Source organism: Podarcis cretensis (assembly GCF_951804945.1).
Source record: "Podarcis cretensis genome assembly, chromosome: 6".
Taxonomy (NCBI): Eukaryota; Metazoa; Chordata; class Lepidosauria; order Squamata; family Lacertidae; genus Podarcis; species Podarcis cretensis.
The window spans coordinates 64950241-64966472 of NC_137175.1; the positions used below are offsets into that span (position 1 = coordinate 64950241).

A 16232-nucleotide genomic window follows, 5' to 3' on the forward strand; every position below is an offset into this window, starting at 1 on the left:
CGGCTTTTTGCCCTGCCAGATGTATCTTGAAATCGCTCTTTGCCACTCTTTAAAAATCTTACTCCCCTTAATTATAGGGATAGTCTGAAATAAAAATAATATCTTTGGAAGCACATTCATTTTAATTGTAGAGATCCTTCCCCAGAATGACATTTTCAGTTTTCCCCACACCTCTAGGTCCTTTTTTATTTCCTTCCAAACTGGTTCATAGTTATTTTTATATAAATCTATATTTTTGGGAGTTATCCATATACCCAGGTATTTCACCTTTTTAACCACCTCTATTTGTGTTTGTTGTTGCATTACTTCTATTTGATCTTGATCCATATTCTTCACAATCATTTTTGTTTTTTTCTTGTTTAGTTTAAAACCCGCCACACTTCCAAACTGTTCCATTTCCTCCAAAACTTCTTTTACCGTACTTGTTGGTTCTTCAATCATTATTACCAAGTCATCCGCGAACGCTTTGATCTTATATTTGTTCTGACCGATTGTCACACCCTTTATTTCCTTATTTTGTCTAATCGAATTCAAAAGAACTTCTAATACCGTTATAAAAAGTAGCGGTGAGAGTGGGCAACCCTGTCTTGTTCCTTTTTGTATCCTTATCTCTTCTGTGACTACATTATTTATAATCAGTTTGGCTTTTTGTTCTGTGTAGATTGCTTTTATTCCGTTAAGAAACTCTTTACCAATCTCCATATATTCTAAATTTCTCAGCATAAAATCCCATGTTATGTTGTCGAATGCCTTTTCGGCATCGACAAACATCATTGTGGCTTGTTTATCAATCCTAACAGACAGATATTCCATCATATTAATTATGTTTCTTATATTGTCTTTCATCTGTCTGCTTGGAAGGAAGCCCGCCTGGTCTTTATGTATAATTTCTAATAAAATCTTTTTCATCCTCTTAGCAAGAATTGCAGCGAATATCTTATAATCTAAATTTAGGAGTGAGATCGGCCTATAATTTTTGACTTGGGTTAAATCTGAGTCCTGTTTTGGAATGAATGTAATATATGCCTCCTTCCATGTTTCCGGAATTTCTCCTTCTCTTAAGATGTTGTTCATCACTTCCTTCAATGGCATTATCAAAGTAGGTTCTATTTCTTTATAATAACAAGCAGTGAATCCATCCGGCCCCGGAGCTTTCCCCCTTTTTAATTCTTTAATCGCCTCTTTTATCTCCTCTATTTCAATTGGGGTATTCAGTTGCTCTTTTTTTCCAGTCGGGATCTTTTGCACCTTTTTATCTTTCAGATATCTCTCTATTTTCCTCAAGTTATTTCTTTCTCTATTTTTGTATAGTCTTCTATAATAATCCAAGAACCCCTTTCTAATTTCCTTTGGATTGGTTACCTCTTCTCCTTCTACTGTAATCTTATTTATTGTGTTCTGTTCCTTCCTTTTTTTTATCTGCCATGCAAGCCATTTTCCTGATTTATTCGCAAATTCAAAATTTCTTTGTCTCAATTTCTTTATATTCCATTCTACTTCTCTATTTATTATGATAGCAAACTGTGCTTGTAAAGCTTTAATCTTTTCTTTTATCTTCAAATTGTTTGGTTTCTTAATTAATTTTTGTTCGTTATCCATTATTTCCTTCAAAATTTCTTTTTTACCTTTTTCTCTGTTTTTATTTTTAATTGAGTTTTGCTGAATGAAGAATCCTCTCATTGCTGCCTTGCTGGCATCCCACACAACTTTAGCCTTTGTACCTTTGTTACAATTGTCTACAAAATATTCTGTTAGCTTCTTTTGCGCTTTTTCAACTATTTTCTGGTCGTCTAAGAGATAATCTTTCATTCTCCATCTGAAAGTTCTTTCTTCGAGGCTTCTTAATTCAAATTCTATTGGGTTGTGATCAGAAATTACTTTCGGTTGGATTTCTATCTGTTGGGTTCTTGGTGTCAGTTCACTCGAGATCCAAATCTGATCTATCCTTGACATTGACTGATTCGGTTCGGAATAATACGTAAATTGTTTGTCTAATGGGTGCTTGAGGCGCCAAATGTCTATCAAATTGCAACTTTTTATCATTGAGAAAAAAGATTTTGGTAAGGGAAATGTGGATAAGATTGTCATGTTTGTTGGTTTGTTTGTTTTCTTAGGAAAATTAAAGAACTGCTACAGAGCAAACATATAAAGGGTGATTCACAACACCAAGAAAAATACATGAAGATGAACCATGTCTCGGAACTTATTATTCCAAAACATTACAAAGCATATTCATTTCTCTATCCAGTTGTTTTTCAGTATGGTTCCTCATACAGTGAGTCAGCTTTGATATTTTAACAATATCCCTTATTCTTAAAAATCAGCCTGAAACCCAAAGTGCCACTGCTTCCCACCCCATCTGTCTCCTCTACATATCTTTGTGTTCATTCATTAATTCATCATCAGCTTTAAGTCCATTTCGTTAACGCAGGCATTCAAATGACACAAGAGAATTCATTTGAGAGTCTCAAGGTAAGAAATACTCCCTATTTTCATCAAAATGTGGTAATACGGTGTGTGTGTGTGTGTGTGTGTGTGTGTGTGTGAGAGAGAGAGAGAGAGAGAGAGAGAGAGAGAGAGAATCTGGCAATACAGGCAATCTGTATGTATTGCAATTCATATACACTGCTTATTTACATTATAGTGCTGTTTCATACTGTTCTCATGTAATTTTGTTATTGCAAGTTGCTCTGGGCTCCCTTTGGAGAGGAAGGAGTAGGTTATAATGGGAAATAATAAATAATGATCACCATAATACAACCACCTATTAAGAAATCATCAATTGAGATATGGCATGATAAGGTTTGTCAGATCAGAGTGGCAATCTGAAAACAGGCCAAGATGTGACCCTGAATCTTTGCTTCTGCTTTTCTTTGTTCTTCTTCCTTTTCTCCCACCCCCAGTGTATACCAAGGGATACAACTGACATAAGGAGATGATAGCATCCTTTTGGTTCTATTGATCATTCTCATTATTAGCCCTTCCAGAAAGCACAGCTACTGCATTTTGCTGCTTGGTCAAAAACCGAGTCCTAAAATAACTTGAATCAGATCAAATTATGCTTAAATCACCTTAATCTCCATTGATTTTTGGTGACACTAAACCAACAATAGAATTATGTTGTTTTATTGTTGTTTGTGGAACACATTGCTCATACAACAAAGTATATATTTTAAATAAAGGATTTTTTACAAAGGATATGTTCTGTATTGTTTCTTTGTTTTAAAGTTTAACATGTACATTAAATATACAGGCAAGTTCTAGTATCGGCTTCACTTATTATATGCAAACATATGAAATGTTTGCAGTTTTTGTTGATGCAAATTGGATGCACAAACAGCTGTTTTCTATCTATATCACCCCCCCCAAATGTAAACTCAGAGATGAACATCTAAAAGTGCAGTATATTGAAAATGATGCAATACAGTAGTATTTAGATGCCCATCTGAGTTACCTTGTGTCCCTTTAAACCAGGGGTAGCAAATGCAGGAATAGGACTTGCTCCCTAGGAAGTGAGTTTAGAAGTGCAGCTTTATAAAGCTACCTTTGCTGTCACCACGGACTTAATTGGGGCCATTAATAAATACCACCGCTGCGAGCAAGATTTGTTTAGGGACGTGGGTGGCGCTGTGGGTTAAACCACTGAGCCTAGGACTTGCCGATCAGAAGGTCGGTGGTTCGAATCCCCGCAACGGGGTGAGCTCCGGCAGGAAGGTAAACGGCGTTTCCATGCACTGCTCTGGTTCGCCAGAAGCGGCTTAGTCATGCTGGCCACATGACCTGGAAGCTGTACGCCGGCTCCCTCGGCCAATAAAGCAAGATGAGCGCCACAACCCCAGAGTCGGTCATGACTGGACCTAATGGTCAGGGGTTCCTTTACCTTTAATAAATAACAAACTATGATCTTTTTGGTCTCTGCTGTTGAGACTGGATTCTCCTCATTCACCTTTATTACTTGCTACCAGTGCACCAGCTGTCACCTAATACCCCCCACCTCAATGTTATTACTGTTGTGTTAATTTAAAAGGAATTCCCAAAGGATATATGCTGAGCAGGGGCAGCCCACCCATGAGGCAAGGTCAGGTGAATGGCTCAGGCGGCAGGATCTACAGGGGGGGCAGATGCTGATGTCACTCTTTCTTCCCTCCTTGTTGCTCACACTTTCTTCCATGGCAGGGTGGGAGGTGCCATTCTGGGGTCTGCCTCAGGTGCAAAAATGTATTGAGCCGGCCCTGATGCTGACGATATGTATAACTGAGAACCCCTCTTTGATGAGCTGCTTATGCAGATTGCTCTTCTTGTCAATCTTAGGATCGGCTAAAACCGAGGCAGTTTATTTCAGTGATGGCAACAGCTATCTTTGTTTTTTAATATATAGATATAATTTTTATTTATTTACTATTTAATAATATACATTCAGGGACGTGGGTGGCACTGTGGGTTAAACTACAGAGCCTAGGTTCGAATCCCCATGATGGGGTGAGCTCCCGTTGCTCGGTCCCTGCTCCTGCCAGCCTAGCAGTTCGAAAGCACAAAGTGCAAGTAGATAAATAGGTACCACTCCGGCAGGAAGGTAAACGGCATTTCCGTGCGCTGCTCTGGTTCGCCAGAAGCGGCTTAGTCATGCTGGCCACATGACCCGGAAGCTGTATGCCGGCTCCCTCAGCCAGTAAAGCAAGATGAGCGCCGCAACCCCAGAGCTGGTCACAACTGGACCTAACGGTGAGGGGTCCCTTTACCTTTATCTTTACCTAATATACATTCACGTCATCATTATTCACTTTACTACTCTGGCTCTTTAGAGCCTATAGACTTTCTTCCCTTCCGCCTCGTAGTTTTCAAAATTAACCTTTATATCATTGCATTTTGTACATTTTCCAATTCTAATTACACTCATTACAAAAGGACTCAAAATTTAAATAAATATAGAAAGGTAGAAAATTTCTCATTACAAGTCTTCAAACAACCCTTCTAGTGATGTTAATTGCTTACAATAATCTTTAAGATATCGTATAAATTTACTCCAGTCCTTTTGGAATATTTGATCATGCTGGTTTCGGATTTTTCCTGTCAGCTTCACCGGTTCTGCAAAGTCCATCATCTTCATCTGCCACTCTTCTTTTGTTGGTACTTCTTGTTGTTTCCATTTTTGGGCTAAAAGAATTCTTGCCACAGTTGTTGCATACAGAAACAGTCTTTTATCTTCCCTTGGTATCTCTTCACATACTATACCCAGTAAAAAGGCTTCTGGTTTTTCAACAAAAGTGTTTTTAAACATTTTCTTTATCTCATTATACACCATTTCCCAGAAAGCCTTTACCTTTTTACAGGTCCTCCACATGTAGTAGAGGATACCTTCCCTTTCTTTACATTTCCAATATTCATTAGTTCTTGTCTTCTACATTTTGGCCAGTTTATCTGGTATTAAATACCATCTATACATCATTTTCATAGCATTTTCTTTAAGTGCACTGCATGCAGTAAAACTAATACCTTCCTTCCACAACCTTTCCCAAGATTCTAACTGAATATTATATCCAAAATCTTTAGCCCATTGTACCATCAGGCAACAGCTATCTTTTATACTAGCTTTAACATAGGCCTGTCACAGTTATGCAAAATATGCCTCAGTAAATTACTGTTTTGTAAGTTGCTCTATTGAAATTATTCAGATACTGTTACTATGGAACTGCAAGTTTTGTTTGCTCACGTTGCACTCACACAAAAAGTGTCTAATAGTCCCTGGTGTCCGCTGAACTGTGCAAGAGCTCATTAAAGGAAAATACTTTACTAGGTTTACAAGACACACATGAGAACAGCTGAATACTTTCACCACTATTTTTATTTCATGCTTTCTGGTTTTGGCAGAACATGCTTTAAATATAAAAATTAGTCCCCTTCTAGATGTCCTTTTGAATGTGCATTAATGATGATTTGTGCTCATGATGCTATCAGTGCATTCATACATGATCCTACTTTCAATACACTTTGGGTATTTGAGTTTTTTGGAAACACTTTATTTCCCGCCAGTGCACATCCTGCAACTTCCTGCTGAACTAAAGGATATATAATAAGGAAAAGGAAAAGGAAAGAGTATCGTCCCAATATGTGATCACAGTGGAGAGACTTTAATATGGAAATGGGCAGAATAATTTATTATCATTCAAGTAATGTTGGTGGGAATTAATGGAGATAAAGTTATTGACATCTATCAATAATAATAACAATTAGGGAACCCATCTTGGAGTTTTTGTGGGTAAAAAGAAATGATTGATTCTGAGACACCTCAACTTAAAAGAAATACTGTTTAATAGAAGGTGGAGAAGATGAATGTTAGCATGGACTGAATGTCTTAAATAATACCTTTTTTCTTTTTTTAAGTAACCAGTAAATGGAAAATCGGAAGTTTTCTCTTTGTATCTTTTTCTTTCATTTTTGCTTATATCTTTTCTCTCTCTCCCCTCTCTTTCTTTTTATTGTCCCTTTCTTTTTTACATTTTTCTCCTCTTTCTTTTTCTTCTGCTTCTTCTTCCTTCTTTGGAGTTTTATTAAGGTCCAGAGATTGTATACTTATGTGGATGGTAGATGGTTGATGGAGGAACCTGGGTGAGAGTCAGGGAATGGCCCTCTCCCAGGGTGAGAGGCTGGGAGGAGAAAGGAAAGATTCCAGGTGGGTTGTAAGCACTAAGAATTACTTTAAAGAGAGGACTCTGTATTCTACTTATTCAATTTGTATTTTTTGTAGTTATAATTTTACTGTATTAAAGGTTTTTTTTTTAAAAAAGAAAATAATAAAAGACATGAATATTAAGGGATTGTAAATTATACTAGAACAATGGTGGCTTCTGATGTCTCTATCTTGGGTATGCAAATGCTTTCATAGTAATACAAAGGTCTTGTCTAGTATGCAAGTCAGATTCATGCCAACATTTTACTTAATCTACTAAGTTTTCTTAATTTTCACTACCATTAGTAGCAAAGGAAAGTGGCTCTGCATATCCTATGTAACTCCACTTTCTAGGTATGAAAATGTTATACTTTTTACCATTCAAAACCTTGTGTGGAAGTCTCACATTCTGAGCTCACGAATCCTGCTATTATATATTCCTGTTTGAGAGACTTCACCTATATGTGAATTGACAATGCAAACAAAAAAATGTGAGAGGTAAATTATTATAATATGAATATAAATCTAGAATATAAATCTAGAATAGAATAGATGAAGCATTTCCTCCACAACTCGTTTTAATAAACTGCTCAATTATTTCTGTTATGCATGCAAATCCTCTTACAGATGAAAACAAAGGCACTATAATTAGTTTGTTATAAGCATCCCCCCAGAACAATTCCCTAACTTATAAAGACACTGTATTTTTTAAAATAATGTTTATTTCTAAATTAGGTTACACTGAATGAACTTTCCAGTTTAATTATGAATATTATAACCTTTATACATAAAAGAAAGGAACGAAACAAAGGTGAATGTTTGCCTGATTAGTGACACAAGCAAACAGCCAATAATAATAAATAACCCCAGGAACTATACCAGAATGGTTCTAGAAAGGCCTTTGAGATGATTTATTAACATTGGCATTCTGTTCCAGCTTCTCTTTCAATCTGCTTGCAAAAACTGAGTTCATTTTTTTCCAGATGCAAACTGTATGGATCAGGGAATCTATGAAGGAAAATGTGTTTGGATGCTTTCTATTAGGAAATGCAACCTTCTTGCAGCCAACTAAGAAAGTATTGTATATAATAAAAGAGGACCTGCATGGTATTCCACATGGTTGCAATTGGCAGAGCAGCAAAAACGAACTCACATTTCAACCTGTTTCCTTAACATAGCACATGGAACGTGAGAATGTACCACTGTATTATGGAAGAGGAGTTTTCAGCACAGCTTCTGAAGTGTTTGGTAATTCAGTTAAGAAACAATGTTAACCGTTGATGGCTAAAGGGGATTATGGTAGCTTTTTGTTGACTTCTGCTTGTGGACAGGAGCAGCGCTCATTGGTCTGTGGTGTGTTCTGAGCACCATGGCAAATGTGAGATGAGGAATGTGCTGAACCACTTCCCCTCTTTTTGAATAAACAGTTACAAATGCCCAGCTATTTTGTAAGCTGCTTTGAGACTCTTTTCTAAGAGGCATGGGATAAATTTAATAAATAAATGAAATAGCTAGCCTTTCCAGATTGTGTCCCATATTGAAATCTGATATCTTTAATGGCAGTCTGGTAAGCAGAACTACCTTATGCCCAACTCTCAGTCCCTCTCAGTGCTGCCTTATGCGGACTTGCATATCACACAATAAAAGAGATATATTCCAAATGCATGAAATCACCCATCACGTGCGCAAAGGAAATATTTCTGGCAGCATGTGTAGGAAGCCCAAGATGAATAGAAAGACATTTCTGCCACTCAAAGGAGCAAGATCTTTAATATAATGGTTTAATAGTATTTCTAGTTTTCATTTATTTAAATTTGCCTTCAAAACACATCAGGCTCCTAACAGGAAGGCAGAAGCAACTCTGTAGCATTCAGTACCTTAAAGGAGCACAATTTAATTTTCAGCCCCCAAATGTGAAGAAGATTACAAGTCAAAGCAAATTTGCTGCTTGAACATCTGACTTGCTTGAAATGCACCCGAAGGTATGAAGGAATATAACTGCCTTTACTAGTAAGCCCCCTTGACGCTTGGCCTTTTCTGACACTTAGGAAGATAACCATCCATAATGTCATGGCTACAAAAGAAATTCTTCAAGACATAGCAAAGAGATTATTTTGCAGCTATGGAGATCATTGGCCTGAGAAAATGACATTTGGAAGAAAAGTCTCTGTGTGCCCCAATAGGGGGCATTTGTCAGTTCTGGAGTAAGCAATGCCAGTGGGGTGAACTATTTGGAGTTAATTTCCAACGCTGTTCTTTATTGTACATTGTAGGAAATTGAAATTATATCCCACTACAGTAAGTTAGCAAAAGGAAGTTGATTAAGCTTTCCCCCTCCGGAGTACCCTATGCCAACTAAGACAAAGTTTTTCACATCTCATTGAAGCAAGTCTTTCCGAATCAAGGGGGGGGGGGATTATTTGACACATCTCCTCCAGCCATTGAAAAGCAGTTGACTCATGTAGCTACAGCATCATGACTTGCCATCCTGTTGTTCTGAGTTTGTTTCTGAATCCAGGCACTTCTAAGGGGAAAGAGATTAATTGGAACAACTGGCCAAAAGGTCTACAAGAAATGACTCTAATGGAAGCAAACAGTTGGTGGGCAAGGGGGGAAATGGGTGGTAATACTGACTCCATGTAAACCAACCAGTGCAGGGCATAAACATCAGTGGTACATTTCCAGAGCGCAAAAAAATGCATGTTTAAAGCAAATCATATGTTTTGCCTCCCCTTCCTCAAAAGAGCTCAGAGTGGCGTACCTGAATATGATGACCTTGGGGATGAGTGATTCTGGGACAGTTTCTTTCCCTCAGCCTTAACCTACCTCACAGGGTTGTTATGAGGATAAACTGTGGCAGAGAAAAGCCATATATGCCACCTTGAGCTCCTCTGAGGAAAGGTGGGATATAAATATATATTAAAAATGGGATAACCTGCTTTATGCTCACACCAACCATGTGAAATAGGTTAGGTTGAGAGACAGTGATTGGCTGGAGGCCACACAGTGAACCTCAGGGCAGAGAAGATTTGAACTCTCATCTACCTTGTCTTAGCTCATCATACCAACCACTATATCACAAAGTATTAATGTTTCTGAAGTACATTTTAGTCACAGTCTAATAAAGAGGAAGGGAGGCTTGTGGTTGCAGTCCTAAACACACTTACTGAGTAAACCCCACTGGCTACACTGGGACTTGCTTCTGAGTAAACAAGCATAGCAAGGCCAATGAAGTGAATGAGCTTAAACAAGTGAAAACTGTGCTGAATTATGCCCACAGTATACTTTATGGTAATAAATTCTCTTCATGTTAACACTGCATATGAAGAAAAACACATTGCACATCTGCACTGATTAAAGATATAGCAACATTGTTTGTTTGTTTAAAATATCTATTAATGTGCTCTTAATGTGAAAACCACAGCACAGGAAACAATAATTATAATTAAAAATGGTATCAAATAATATAAATCTGATGAAATGAGAAAAATACATAAGACTTTAATATACTGTATAATATTCTTTTGCTTCCTGGCTGTAACATCAAACCTCTAACTTTATCCTGCCAGGTTTGCAACTTCTACCTATCATTGTGCTGTTGTGGTTAGCCAAGACTGTTGTCAAGATAGTCTATATGAGCAACCAGAAAGATACTTGAGTGAGGACGCCCCCCCCCTACAAATAGAAAGGGATGGGAGTGTCAGTATTTTTTCATTTCATCCCTTCATGAAGGAAGGCTGTGGTGGGGTCCCTCAACTTTGAGGTGAGACCAGTGGCGTAGCGTGGGTTATCAGCACCCGGGGCAAGGCAAGTAATTTGCGCCCCCTAACCCATGGATTTGCGCCCCTAACCCGTGGATTTCCCTAACCCCCAGATGTTGCGCCCGGTGCGGCCGGCCCCCCCTGCACCCCCCACGCTACGCCACTGGGTGAGACACACAGGGAACAAAGCATAAATATTTGTTAATAGTGGAGAGGAAAAAGAGGAGGGTGGGGCAACATAAACCCCAAAATGAGGGAGGAGTTTCAGTTTCAAAACGACTCAGTAGCGATTAATAAACATGCAAAAGAAAAGAAAAGATATGTAAAAGACATTTTCTAGCTCCCCCCTCTTTGTCAAATAGTACATTCTGCCTCAACCAGGCAGTGATGCTGCTGTAGCTTTGTGTTACCTAGCAACAACTTGTGCTTACTTATTTAGTAAGTTTTCAGGAAAGTAATCATTATGCAGTCGCTTGAATAGCAATAAGGAAATAACAAACACACCTCAGCAGCTTTAGTGCACTAAGGATGTATCTAGTCAGTCTCTTACTAGCTTGCTCCTTCAAATATGGGCTTGTTGAAATGGTCAGCAAATCTGATCAATTTAACTGCAGTGATGACTCTGCCCTTGTTTTGTTTGCCAAATCAAGGTAACTGATGATGGTTTTCTAGTCAAAGTCGATGTACTTGCTTATAGGGCTGGTATACTGGGGGGCAGATACAGGAGTAGGTGATTTGCGACTCTGGACTTCATGGTTTTCTGGGAAATTTAAATTTATAATGCGTACTTCTTCACTTACATCACAATGTGGTAAGCCAGCCTTGCTGCATTTGGTGGGGTCTTCCTGATTTGTAAATCAGCCAGATAATTTGCGGGTGAGAACCCTCTCCCAAAGTCTCTAATTGTGGCATGTTTATCCATTTTGCCCATATGACATTGCAGCTCTATGTCCCTAATGCGTTGGAGCACTTGACTTCTGGCACTCTCATATCCTGCCGCTATCAAGATCTGCGGGGAGAATCCCAAGCTTCTTATCTTTTCAAACAGGGAAGCTTTCCAGGTAGAATGAAAGGTGTCTAAGAGTGTTAAGGGAGCCAAACCGGCCGGGGAAAAAAATAAGTTTGAGGGCGATCTGGCTGCGACATCTGTCACCCCATTGATCGCCAGGGTTGATTCGGCTGATCTGGCTGGCTAGGCGGGTGTCCCCTTCCTCCCTCACTGCTCCATGTGCGTCCCTCCCGAAGCTGCGCGCTCGGTGGAAGAGGACGACCATCCCAGATAGAAGGAATGTACCGTTCTTCAGTCAAGGGTATACGAAGGGCAAGAGAAGCTGTGTTTTCCTCCTTCGAAAGTTAGATGTCTGAATAATAGACAAGTTTTGGAAAATTGTGAGGTGTTTGCAGACGACAGGCAAACGTCAAGCCAGAGGTGCATACAGTCATACTTCGGGTTGAATGAGCTTCAGGTTAAGCGCTTTCGGGTTGTGCTCTGCGGCAACCCGGAAGTAACGGAGCGCTTTACTTCTGGGTTTCGCCGCTCACGCATGCGCAGATGCTCAAAATGATGTCACGCGCATGCATGGAAGCGGCAAAACGCGACCCGCGCACGCGCAGATGCGCCGTCATGTCTTATGTTCTGTTCAGGATGCGAACGGGGCTCCAGAACGGATCCCGTTCGCATCCAGAGGTACCACTGTATGTGGTTCAGCCAGCTTCAATTCCAAACAGAGTGCTATGTTACATTTGACATCCCATCATGTTGAGCTTGGGACTATGCAGGTTGCATAAAGGCATACTTTAAAACTGCAGTGAAGCTACAAAACAAAAAGTGCACGGCTCGTACCACGCTTCAGCTGTGCATTTCATACTATAGCTCACCCCCCAAAAAAACCTGATTTAGTTATTCAAAATGAAATAGTGGGGGCAGTTAATCCTGAACCCACCAGGGATCCTGAACAAAATGGCAGCACAAGGGAGATGCAACAATGTGGGAATATCTGTTGCCATGCCAACCTTTGAATTTAAAGCTACAGCAGAACAGATACTATTGTTATGTTATATATTATACAGGGTTTCTCCAACAGTAACGTAATAAAGGCAATGCCTTCCCCCACATTAATCTTTAGAATAGCACACAGTTGCCATAAACAAGAAAGACGTCTCTTAATACCAGAATCCTGCAGGAATATAATGGTTTGTACATTTGGAAACTGATTGCATTTAGCTTACTGGGGCATGTTACCATCTGTCAGGAGAACCTAACTCACAGGGCTGTTGTAAGGAGAAATGGGAAGAACCATAGAACATTTTTTTTTGGTGTGTGTACCAGAGTGCAGGGCTTCAGATAATGTCCTTCTGGATCAGGCCAGTGGCCCATCTAATCCAGCATTCTGTGGTCACAGCAGCCAACCAGATGCCCATGGGAAGCTCAAAAGCAGGACCTGAGCACAACAGCGCTCCCTTGACTCAGGGCTGTCTTAAGCATATGTGGTGCCGGGGCAAAGATCCTCCTGGCATTCCCCGCCAGGTTGCTCAGTTCCGGGCACACAGGAGGGCAGTGCTGGCCAGCCACCTCAGTGTCTCGCTGGCTCGGTCGCCCCCGAACTCATGGCACAGAGCCCCCCACAGCAGAAGAGCCCGCCGTGGTGCTCCGACCGAGGGGTGGGCTCTTCCCCAGACTCAACTCTTAGGCCCTGGACTCTCGGCCTGGTGCCCCTGAGAGCCTGGTGCCCAGGTGCCCTGCACCCCTAGCGCCTATAAGTAAGATGGCCCTGCCTTATGATTTTCAGCAACTTGAATCCCGCCATTGATACAGGAGGTAATATAGCCATTGTAACTAGTAGCCGTTGATAGGATAATGCTGGATTTACACACGAAAGGCCAAGATTCATATTTCTGCTCACCTGATAGTCTTGGACAAGCGGATGCCTCTCAGTCAAAGCTGGCTTAAAAGGCTGTTGTGAAGATGAATGAAAATAAATATGTAAAGCATTTTGCTTGATGGGAGTGCTATAGAAATGATAAATCACAAACAAGCACCTTAGAGTTAAGCTTTAGAATACAGTTCTGCATGCCGGCAAATACCTTTCCGCAATGTATTCTGAGCCATGCACTTTCAGCAAGCTACCTATCAAACTGCAACCCTCAGCTCCTTCAAAATAGAAGTCTCATTTTTTATTTTGATTGAGGGATTTAATCACAATGCTGGGTAATGAGGGTAGATATGATGCTTCCTGGTGACAGCCATGAATAGGAAAACTGACTGCATGAATGCTAAGAGTGCAGAAAAATGTGCTCATAAATGTTGCTGGCAGGTATTCAGCTGCAGCTTCAACCATGTACCAGGGAACCTGGGGCATTTGTCACTGGCGAGTTTTACTGATGATTTTCCAGATACTTGCTTTCAGATCTGCTTGCAAATGAATGATGGGCTAAGCTACACATCATAAAACACGCATCCTAAACACAGACACAAACATGCACTGCATGCATGTCTTGACTTGAGAAACGCTACACACACACACACACACACACACACACACACACACTACCTAGGAGTCATACAATAGCAAAGTGCATTAATTAAGAGTGTGGATTCTGACAACACATCTGGGTAAGCGTAAGCTCTACCTTACTCAGCAAAAATGCATGAACATTCTGCATCGGGCAGTTGGTTGGAGGGGGAGAATTTTAGTGATATTCTTTCAATTATCAACAAAGTTTGCTTGATATCTACGGACATGGCACTCAGCAGAAGGCAGTGCAACAGGTGTGGAAGGCATCAGGCCTAGGGGGAGAATGTGACTCTCCTTGAGGCCTCTCTATCTGGTCATTTGGAGTTTCCCAAGCCACACCCAGTCCTTCTGCCGTCCACACATCTCATTGGCTGTGATTCACGCCCACCTTGAGTGCTCATGCCTGGCTGGAATGTGTCCTTGAACTCTGCCCATGGCTTGTCTAGATGGAAGACAGAGAGGGATGTGTCTGAGTGCATGTAGAGCCCAGCCTGCTGTCACTGTCTGTCTCAGGAGACAATAGAGGCATGTGCCTTAAAGGGTGAGGTCAAACTGTTGGAAGGTCACAGCATCTGCTAATTGTCATGTAACCTCCGAGTAAACAAATCTGAATGAGTGCGTGATAAAAACCAGATATAGCCTGAGTGCCATGTAAGCTTTGTGAGAGCAAATCAGGATGAACGCTAAATAAACAAGTTGTCTGGGGGGAGCCCAAAGAATGTTGCGTATAGTGTTCAGAGCATGCTTGCTATTTGTAATCCTTGAGTGTAGGAGTTCATACGAATCTGTGTATCCAACATTTATTCAGTAGGAAATAGTAGAATGTCACATGGCTGGTAAATTATGAGAAACGATACACTAGCTGGGAGCATCAAAGACTGAAACTAGCTGCGACAGCTGTGAAAGTTTAACTCACACTGTTGCTTTTAGTTCAAAGCCATGAGAATATCTACAGTAGACTTCCTTTCCCCCCAGGAATACACAAGGAATGTTACAGCCAGGGATGTATAGCTCATGTGGATGTGAGTAATCCACCAATCAGCACTGTCCTCATAGTGCAATGCTATATAAGCAGAAGTCAGGGAGCATTTGTGTCCAGTATCCAGAGCATTCCTGCAAAATTCCAAATGTGCCCTGGGCAGCTGATGGCCTCTTACAGCCTGACTTGCAAACTGGTTAAGCTTGAGTCATTGACTCCAATCAGGAACCATTCAGTTGCCTTCCACACTCTCTTTTAGTAATGAAACAACATTGTTTTCGAGTATAGCTGGAGACCTCCTGAGTCAGGTGGCCCTGAAACCAATCCATAATAATTTCAGTTACATTTCATGATGGATTACTATGAATGATGAAGGAAGGTCTCACTCACTCATTAATTTTCAACTTGTTTTGGTCTGCTGGGAAACAGATGTGTCAATGGTAAAGGACACACTTGAATCATTTTCTATTTCAGTGGCAATGTTATAGGAAAATAACAACAGCTTCTGAAATTATAATATGTGTCATGTCAGATATTATCCAAATTTTGCTACTTGGACTCCTGCAGCTTCAGTCCAGTGCCTGCAGTATTTGGAGATGGCTCATTTTTAATCTTTCAGTAAAATTAACTGTGTGCCATGGCTGAACAAGTTAGATTCCCAGCTGTGACACTTCTACTCTCCAAATTCATTTAGGATGTCTGCAGTTATGTTCTGGTTGCAATACATGAAGCAAATAACTTCACCGTTTTAGTTGCAAACTGGTGGTTTGTTTTTTTTAATTGCATACTGGATACAATTTTCTGGTGTTTTATATAGTGCATGCTATATTTTCTTATATCCTGATTTTCAGGTTGGTTAAGCTGGATTGGAGGCCATTTAATACAGCTTTATTATCATGAGCCTATATAAATGTGTTGTGGTGTTGATTATGATAAACATATATTAAAGTCAGAGTACATTAAGTTTGCATTAATCCAGGACACAGTATGAAGGACCAAGTGGGAAGGAACAGAAAATACAGAGACTGCTGCCCATTTCCCCATCACAGAGATACTTCTGAATTGCCACAGATTCATATAGAAATTCTCTGGCATATTATTGTACCAACACATGACAAGTGAAGATAAAAATAAGTCATAAGAATATAAGGAGGGCCCTTCTGGAACAGATAAAAAATCCATCAAGTTGAGCCTTCTGTCTACAACACTGATGAATCAGATGCTTCTGAGATTGTATGATGAATAGGAACGTACATTCAGGAGAAATGCATCCTTTTTCAAATGTAGTCACTGTTGCCCACCTTGAAATC

At 40.1% G+C, this 16232-nt stretch overlaps 1 long non-coding RNA gene across 1 annotated transcript in view; it reads left to right on the plus strand.

The window, feature by feature from the left end:
* Positions 1 to 2346: 2346 nt before the first annotated feature.
* LOC307219333 overlaps positions 2347 to 16232 on the plus strand; it is a 32762-nt gene continuing 18876 nt past the window's right edge. The window contains exon 1 of the long non-coding RNA XR_013840373.1: positions 2347 to 2472. This is a non-coding gene — a long non-coding RNA (uncharacterized lncRNA). The remainder of the gene's footprint in view (positions 2473 to 16232) is intronic.